Below are 8,140 nucleotides of genomic sequence, written 5' to 3'. Positions count from 1 at the left end.
AAACAAACTCGTGACCCTGGGATGGTGTCTTGATGTGGATTCAAGGCACATCTCCAGGTTCTGATAAGATGGGGCACATTTTTATATCTTTATTTACCATCCAATTTCCCTCTATTTAAGTAATTGTTCAAGCCCCTTGATTATCTGTGTCATAAAGATATGCTCCAACATAAATTTCAGGTTTTTGATGGATCCATTTGGTCTTTGATGGGCATGAAGTGATTTTATGCATGTGGTGTGGGGTATGGGTTTTCTTTCAACTATATGGATGCCCGTTCCAGATGGATGAAAGTTCCAGACTTTCTTGTGGATTAATATTAATAAATCCTGTCTAGGCAAAAGCAGTTTTGAATGTTGATCTTAAAGATCAGGAATCTTTCCCTTAGATTTTTGTCTTATAATTTCTTACTAACTTGTTAGTTTTTGAGAAGCTTTATGGAATATTTCAGGCTTCCCAGGTGGCTCTAGTGGTAAAGAACCCACCTGCCAAGGCAGGGGATGTGATAGATGCAGGTTCGATCCCTGGGTCAGGAAGATCCCCTGGAGGAGGGCGTGGCAGCCCACTCCAGTATTCTTGCCTAGAGAATCCCATGGACAGAGGAGCGTGGCGGGTTACAGTCCATGGGATGGCAAAGAGTTGGACACGACTTAGTGACTAAACAACATAACGCTGAAACTTAAAAACCTAATGTTTGTTGACACAGATAATCAAGGGGCTTGAACAGTTACTTAAATAGAGGAAAATCAAATGTCCTATAATAATTGAATAATGAAAAGATATCATAAAAATCAACTTCTTGAAAAATCAATACAAAACATGTTATGCCATAAATTCAATAGACTGTCAAAATCAAACTTATGAGGCATATCTTTAAAACATTTTGTTGGAATACAGTTGATTTACAATGCTGTGTTAGCTTCTGCTATACAGTAAAGTGAAAGTGAATCCATTATGTATATACATATATAAATATATCCACTCTTTTTTTAGGTTCTTTTCCCATATAAGTCATTACAGGGCACTGAGCAGAGTTCCCTGTGCTCCACAGTAGATCCTTTGTAGTCATCTATTTTATATACAGTAGCGTGTACATGTCAATGCCAACCCCTGCACTAATTCCTCCCCACAACCCCTGCCTTACCTTTTTATAACAAGTTTGTTTTCTACATCTGTGACTCTTATTTCTGTTTTGTAGTTAGTAATTTCTCCAGTCTTAGTATTGACCCAATATTACTGACAATAAACAAGCCCCTAATCCTATGGCTTCAAATGATAAGTATTTATTCTGTCCATGTGTCTGGGGATGGTCCATCAGGCCCTGGCTCTGAGCTGCAGGCTTGGTCAGGAGGCTCCTGCATCTCCACCTCCAGAGACCTACAGGACTAGGGGCCAGCGAGCGTGCCATTGTCACGGCAATGGCAGCACAGCTCAAGCTTCTGCTTATGTCACTTCTGCCAGCATCTCTTGGGCCAAAGCAAGTCCATGGAGTGAGGAGTCCACCTCCCCTGCCCCACCAGAGGTAAAAGCTGCACAGGATCCAAGCTCAGGTCTGGAGAACCAGGGCAATAACCCCACCCTCCACCTGCTCTCCATCAGCATGTGAAGACTCACTGGAAGAACCACATCGTCCCCAGCATGCAGACATGGTTTAAGCCCCACATGATCAGTTATCAAAGGTTGTTAAACTAGGGTGAGTCTTTCAATTACATCTGTAACATTTGTTTTTTTGTGGAGAATATCGGAAGCTAGATGAATATGATTCCTAAATCTCTCCATGCATAATACTCTGAAAATGTAATGTAAACCTCATATAGCAAATGTCGTGAAAATCACACAACTACAAAATGATTAGCCACACTGAAACCATGTCACTGGCATGGCAAGAGGTATGTGTACATTACAGCTGTAGAAAACACACGTGTGCAAGTTTTCATGTATGATATATAGAGACATTAGCCATGTATTTTGGTTTTTTCCCCATTATTTAGTGTCAAATGTTTATTTTATTTTTTTAATTTAAATTATTTATTTATTTTACTTTACAACATTGTATTAGTTTTGCCATACATTAACTTGAATCCACCATGGGTTTACATTTGTTCCCCATCCTGAACCCCCCTCCCAATTCCCTCCCCATCCCATCCCTCTGGGTCATCCCAGTGCACCAGCCCCGAGCATCCTGTATCATGCATCAAACTTGGACTGACAATTTATTTCACATATGATAACTTACATGTTTTTTGATTTATAGTGGCTTTCTAGATGACTCAGTGGTAAAGAATCCACCTGCCAAAGCAAGAGACACAAGAGACTCAGTTTTAATCCCTGGGCCCAAAAGATCCCCTGGAGAAAGGAATGGCAACCCACTCGAGTATCCTTGATCTGAATTACTCTTTGGAGGGCTGATGCATTTTAGAAACCAAACACATTCCCATGAATCATGTTATATTGATGTCTTATCTCTTCCCTTTTCTCTTTTCCCATCTTCCACTTGTAGGAAAGGTTGTTAGGTTTTAGGGCTGTTTCTGAATTAGAACACAGGTGCACAGAATCAAAACCTTGTTTGATTGTCAAAACTTTTGATATTTTAACTGTTAGAACCACACAAACCAAAGCCAATGCTATTTACCAAAAGCAGATTATGTTTGTTTTGCTTTTGAAGGCAATTTAAAAGCTCAGACCAAATCAGTGACCCCAGAAGTTTTCCTGACAGAATTTCAGTCAGCAAGAAGCCCCTGTGAAATGCGGCTACTTAGATTATATTAAGGGCTGTGAGAGGAAAGTGCATGAGATGACAGCATTAATGCTCTCACACAGAAATGAAACAGAAATTACGTTAAAATTAATGTATTGACGGCATTTTCTCAATTAATCAAAGTTAAACGGTAGCATTACGATTCTGGTAACTAGCTGCAAATCTTGTCTTACTAACACAGACAAATTCTTGAAAAGAGATGTGCCATGTAGACCATGAGGGAGAAGGGTGACCCCCAAAGGCAGAGCAGAGAAGTAGCTGAGGGCTGGGGCATTGTGTGACAGCCGGGCTGGGCAGTGGGCAGTGCTCCTGACCTGCACTCATGGGGAATTGAGTTTTTGAGCCAGGACAGGTCGATTTGGACAGGAAATCAGTCCTGTGGCTTGGAAAAGGTAGAGAACTATTATTAAATTCTTGGAGTAGGCTGCCAAAAATCACTCTGGAGGGAGGAATACCAACCCCCACACCCTCACCCTCACGATGAATTTTAGATGATTTTAGGTGGCCCTCATGGTAAAGAATCCACCTACCAAAGCAGGAGACCTGGGTTCAATCCTGGGCTGGGAAGATCCCCTTGGAGGAAGAGATGGCAACCCACTCAAGTATTCTTGCCTGGAGAATCCCACGGACAGAAGAATCTGGCGGGCTACAGTTCATGGGGTCACAGAGAGTGGGACACGACTGAAGTGATTTAGCATGCACATTACATTGAAACATGACAAGTATACTGGGCAAACGATCCCCTCAATACAGAGCCAGAGAAGAGGAAGGTTTAGCATCACATGGGATGTGGTCCTTGCTGTCCTCCTTGCTCTCTTCCTCAGTATCTGCCTAATCATTGTCCAGGCTTTTAATGAAATACGGTTGATTTGTAAAGTTGTGCCAGTTTCAGATGCACAGTATAGACTCAGTTATACACGTGTGTGCCAAGTTGCTTCAGTCATGTCCGACTCTTTGGGACCCCATAGGCTGTAGCCCAACAGACTCTTCTATCCGTGGTATTCTCCAGGAAAGAACACTGAAGTGGGTTGCCATGCCCTCTTCCAAGGGATCTTCCCCACCCAGAGATTGAACCCATATCTCTTAATTCTCTTGCATTGACAGGTGGGTTCTTTACCACTAGTGCCACCTGGGAAGCCCTCAGTTTTATATACACACACACACACACACACACACACACACACACACACACACACGGGCTTCCCGGGTGGCTCAGCTGGTAAAGAATCCACCGGCAATGCAGGGCATTGCTTGCAGTGCAGGAGACAAGGGTTGAGTCCCTGGGTTGGGAAGATCCCCTGGAGGACAGCATAACAACCCACTCCAGTGTTCTTGCCTGGAGAATCCCATGGACAGAGGAGCCTGGTGGGCTACAGTCCACAGAGTCAGAAGAGTTATACACAACTTAGGGACGAAACCACCACCATGAAAGTGAAAGTGAAAGTCCCTCAGTCATGTCTGACTCTTTGTGACCCCATGGACTATCCGGTCCATGGAATTATCCAGGCCAGAATACTGCAGTGGGTAACCTATCCCTTCTCCACCAGGTCTTCCTGACCCAAAAATCGAACCAGAGTCTCCTTCATTGCAGGTGGATTTTTTTACCAACTCAGCTATCAGGGAAGCCTAGAGAAAACCACCACCATAAATATGCATATTCTTTTTTTTTTTTTTTGTACATTGTCTTCCATTTTAGGTTATTGCAAAATATTGACTACAGTTCCCCATGTAGTAGGTCCTTGTTGGTTTTTAAATTCAGTTAATTGGAAAAGTCTCATATGTGCTCACTCCTGTAGAGGACAAGTGGCCGTTGGTACCATCTATTGGCTGGAACATCTCCCGCTATGAGCCACCTTGAACTGCTCTCCATCACCTGGTAACTTCTCCCACCCTCTTATTGTATGGTGAAAGTCTTAGGTTGACAGGACAGAAAGCCTTAGGTTGAGAAAGCAGATTGTCTCCTGAATTCTATAATTCTGGCTTTGTTGGAGTGAACTTTTTGATTTTAGCTGCCAAGGGCTGTACTTCACAAGACAATCTTCAAACAGCCCTTCAGACCCTTCCATTGGCCTTCATATCCTCCCTTTGTGCCAAGCCTTCTGTTCAGCCCCCTTCTGTCATGTCATGTTCACGTGACATAATCTCTGCTGCAAACACTGCCCTCCCCATCCTGTGGGCAATTCTGTCTCCATTCAGGAGGCACTATTCCAGAATATTCCTTGGGGATCAGATAGCATTGAATTCCAGGAACATGTCCACCCCCCAGAAACTTCTTAACCCAGCTCTTAAGTTCAGTTAACACAGCCCTGAATGGACATCATATTTTGGGGTGTACACCAAGGTCACCGCAGCCTCCAGATCACCTTACGTCACCCTTCAGGCTATCCTCAGAGACCGTGAGCTTCAGTTCCACCAACAGCAGGTGTTTTCCAGGTTCTGTGTGTCCCCAAGATTTCCCTTGATACCCTGGAGGTAGCTCTTATTTGGTTTGGGCTAAGAAGTGCTTATCGGCCTTTGAAATTCAAGCACAGGAATGTGGAAGTCTTGTAGTTCTGGAAAAAAACTGATGTTCTCTGTATTACTACACTTCAGGGCCTTCCCTAGTAGCACCGAGACCTGTAAGGTATCCAATCTCCTGTGCAAAAAGCTCACACAGACCTCGCCTGGATTAGCCTCAAGACTCGGTCCTGTCGATTCTTCTGGCCAGGGAGGTCCCACAGGAGTCTGGCCTGGATGGCAGATAGTTTTTACAGAAAATCGTATTATCATGCTTCCTGTTCCTCATATCACACTACCTCTCAAATCTCACCACTTACAGCTTCCACCAAACACAGATGCCCCAGGTATCAGTTTTAAAAGTAAGTGCTATGGACTTCCCTGGCGGTCCAGTGATTAAGACTCTGGACTCCCAAAGCAGGGACTCAGGTTTGATCCATGATTTGGGAACTAGGATCCTACATGCCACATAGTGCAGCCAAATTTTAAAAAAAAGGGAAAAGAAGAAAAAGTTAGAGTCTCCACACTCAATTCCATCTGTCTAATCCCCAAAAGAGCTTCCTAGACTACAAGAAGATCCAACCAGTCCATCCTAAAGAAAATCAGTCCTGAATATTCATTGGAAGGACTGATGTTGAAGCTGAAACTCCAATACTTTGGCCACCTGATGTGAAGAGCTGACTCATTTGAAAATACCCTGTTGCTGGGAAGATTGAGGGCAGGAGGGGAAGGGGACAACAGAGGATGAGATGGTTGGATGGCATCACCGACTGGATGGACATGGGTTTGGGTGAACTCCAGGAGTTGGTGATGGACAGGGAAGCCTGGCATGCTGCAGTTCATGGGGTCGCAAAGAGTCAGACACTACTGAGCAACTGAACTGAACTGAACTGAGGTGGCTCAGTTGTAAAGAACCTGCCTGCCAATGCAGGAGACACAGGTTTGATAGTTGGGTCTGGAAGTCCCCCTGGAGGAGGAAATGGCAACCCACTCCAGTATTCTTGCCTGGAGAATCCCATGGGCAGAGGAGCCTGGCAGACTACAGTCCGTGGAGTCACAAAGAGTCAGACACGAATGAGAGACTGAGCATGAACACAGCCCCTAAAAGCACTTGGAAATGTTCCCCCACCTCCTCAGCTCCTTATCTTAAGAAATAACTCCTCCATTTATGGAGCAAGGATTTCCCACTGACACACATCTTTCAAGTTATACAGGTTTCAGTACAAGAGAGTTGTCAGTAGTAGCTTCAAAACACAAAACACTCACTCATGTAGAGAGTAACCCAGATCATTCTCCTGCTAGAAGAAAAGTCCCTGTATGCTTATAACAATGTCATCAAAGTGGATTTGCTGTTATTCAACAAGACAGACTATAAATAAATCTAAAAGTCACTGATACTAATTGCATCACTTTTTAAAATTTATTTAATGATCTAGCAAAACTGAACTAGGAAAGATTTGAATAACTACACATTTATTTTAAAAATAGGACGTTTACTATGGTATGTGGAGGATGTACCCAGAGGAACACTTGCCTTTCTGAAAAGGAATAACAGCCCTACAAAGAAAAGCTCTCTGTGTGAAGCACCTCCTCCAGTTATCCCACCTCCTGTGCTGTGTCTGGAACTCTGCGACTCTTGCCATGTGACCACTAAAGGGGCACAGGGAAGGCAATCGGAGTGTTTGGACCCCCTGCAATGAACCTGCAAAAACTGCTCTAAGAGCCAAAAGACCAGGGAATTGGACTGTAAAGGAGCCATGCCACCCGCCTATAGAGCAGCTAAGCTGAGAACTGTGTGAGGTTTTCCCTGGATGCCTCCAAAAATGAAGACGCCTCAGTAAGCCAGCATGGGGCTACACAGAACTGAGACTTGCAGCCCACGTCACAGAGCTCAGTCTCAGCTGCTTTCCGGATCCCAGAGATCAGCAAGGCTTTGAACGGTTTTGAAATAGCAGTTGGCAGACCATAATAGTTCAGAAGCACAGAGAGAAAATACTTTGATATGAAATATATTCGTTTAACTTCTAAACTCATTTTTTTTTTATTCTTGTTGTCACTTACTTCCAACACATTCCTCTCACACATTCCTTTATCCAAAAATATTTGGATAAAGATTTAAAATCCAGGAGAAGGGGTTGACAGAAGATGAGCTGGTTAGACAGCAACACCAACCAAATGGACGTGAGTTTGAGCAAACTCCAGGAGATGGTGAAGGACAGGGAAGCCTGGAATGCTCCAGTCCATGGGGTCTCAAAGAGTCAGACACAACTTAGCGACTGAACAGCAACAACAACAACAAACTGTGCACCGAAATTAAACAAAGGGTTTAAGAGATTATCTTAAAGGGAAAATAAAGGAGAAAACTTTAAGAACCAGGGATCAAAATAATTTCCAAAACTGGTCATGTGTCACATTTCTGAAAATACTGCAGTTGAGCAATATTTTGGCCTTGAACCTTTAGCTATCAGTGCAGGAGAGGAAAAATGAGCAGTGATGTGATTTGCAGCTATCATGAGGGAAAAAGAAACTAACCGCTAAGAATATTGTGACTAATATCGGAGCACTTGTCCTCCTGCAGGTGAAGTTCCCTGGATGGGATTTCATCATTGTTTTGCAGTCGCCCAGGGGGCTCAGAGGTAAGGAACCCACCTGCCAATGCAGGAGACGCAAGAGACACAAGTTCAACATGTGGGTCACGACGATCTTCTGGAGAAGGAAATGGCAACATACTCCACTATTCTTGCCTGGAGAATTCCATGGACAAAGGAGCCTAGGAGGCTACAGTCCATGGGGCAGCAAAGAGTTGGACACGACTTAAGAGACTAAACAACAACATAATGCTGAAACTTAAAAAGCCTAATGATTGTTGAGATGTTCTGAAACCTAGG

Source organism: Odocoileus virginianus, chromosome 15 (assembly GCF_023699985.2).
Source record: "Odocoileus virginianus isolate 20LAN1187 ecotype Illinois chromosome 15, Ovbor_1.2, whole genome shotgun sequence".
Classification (NCBI taxonomy): Eukaryota; Metazoa; Chordata; class Mammalia; order Artiodactyla; family Cervidae; genus Odocoileus; species Odocoileus virginianus.
The sequence above is the reverse complement of the archived record's forward strand: the minus strand, read 5'-3'. Positions refer to the sequence as shown.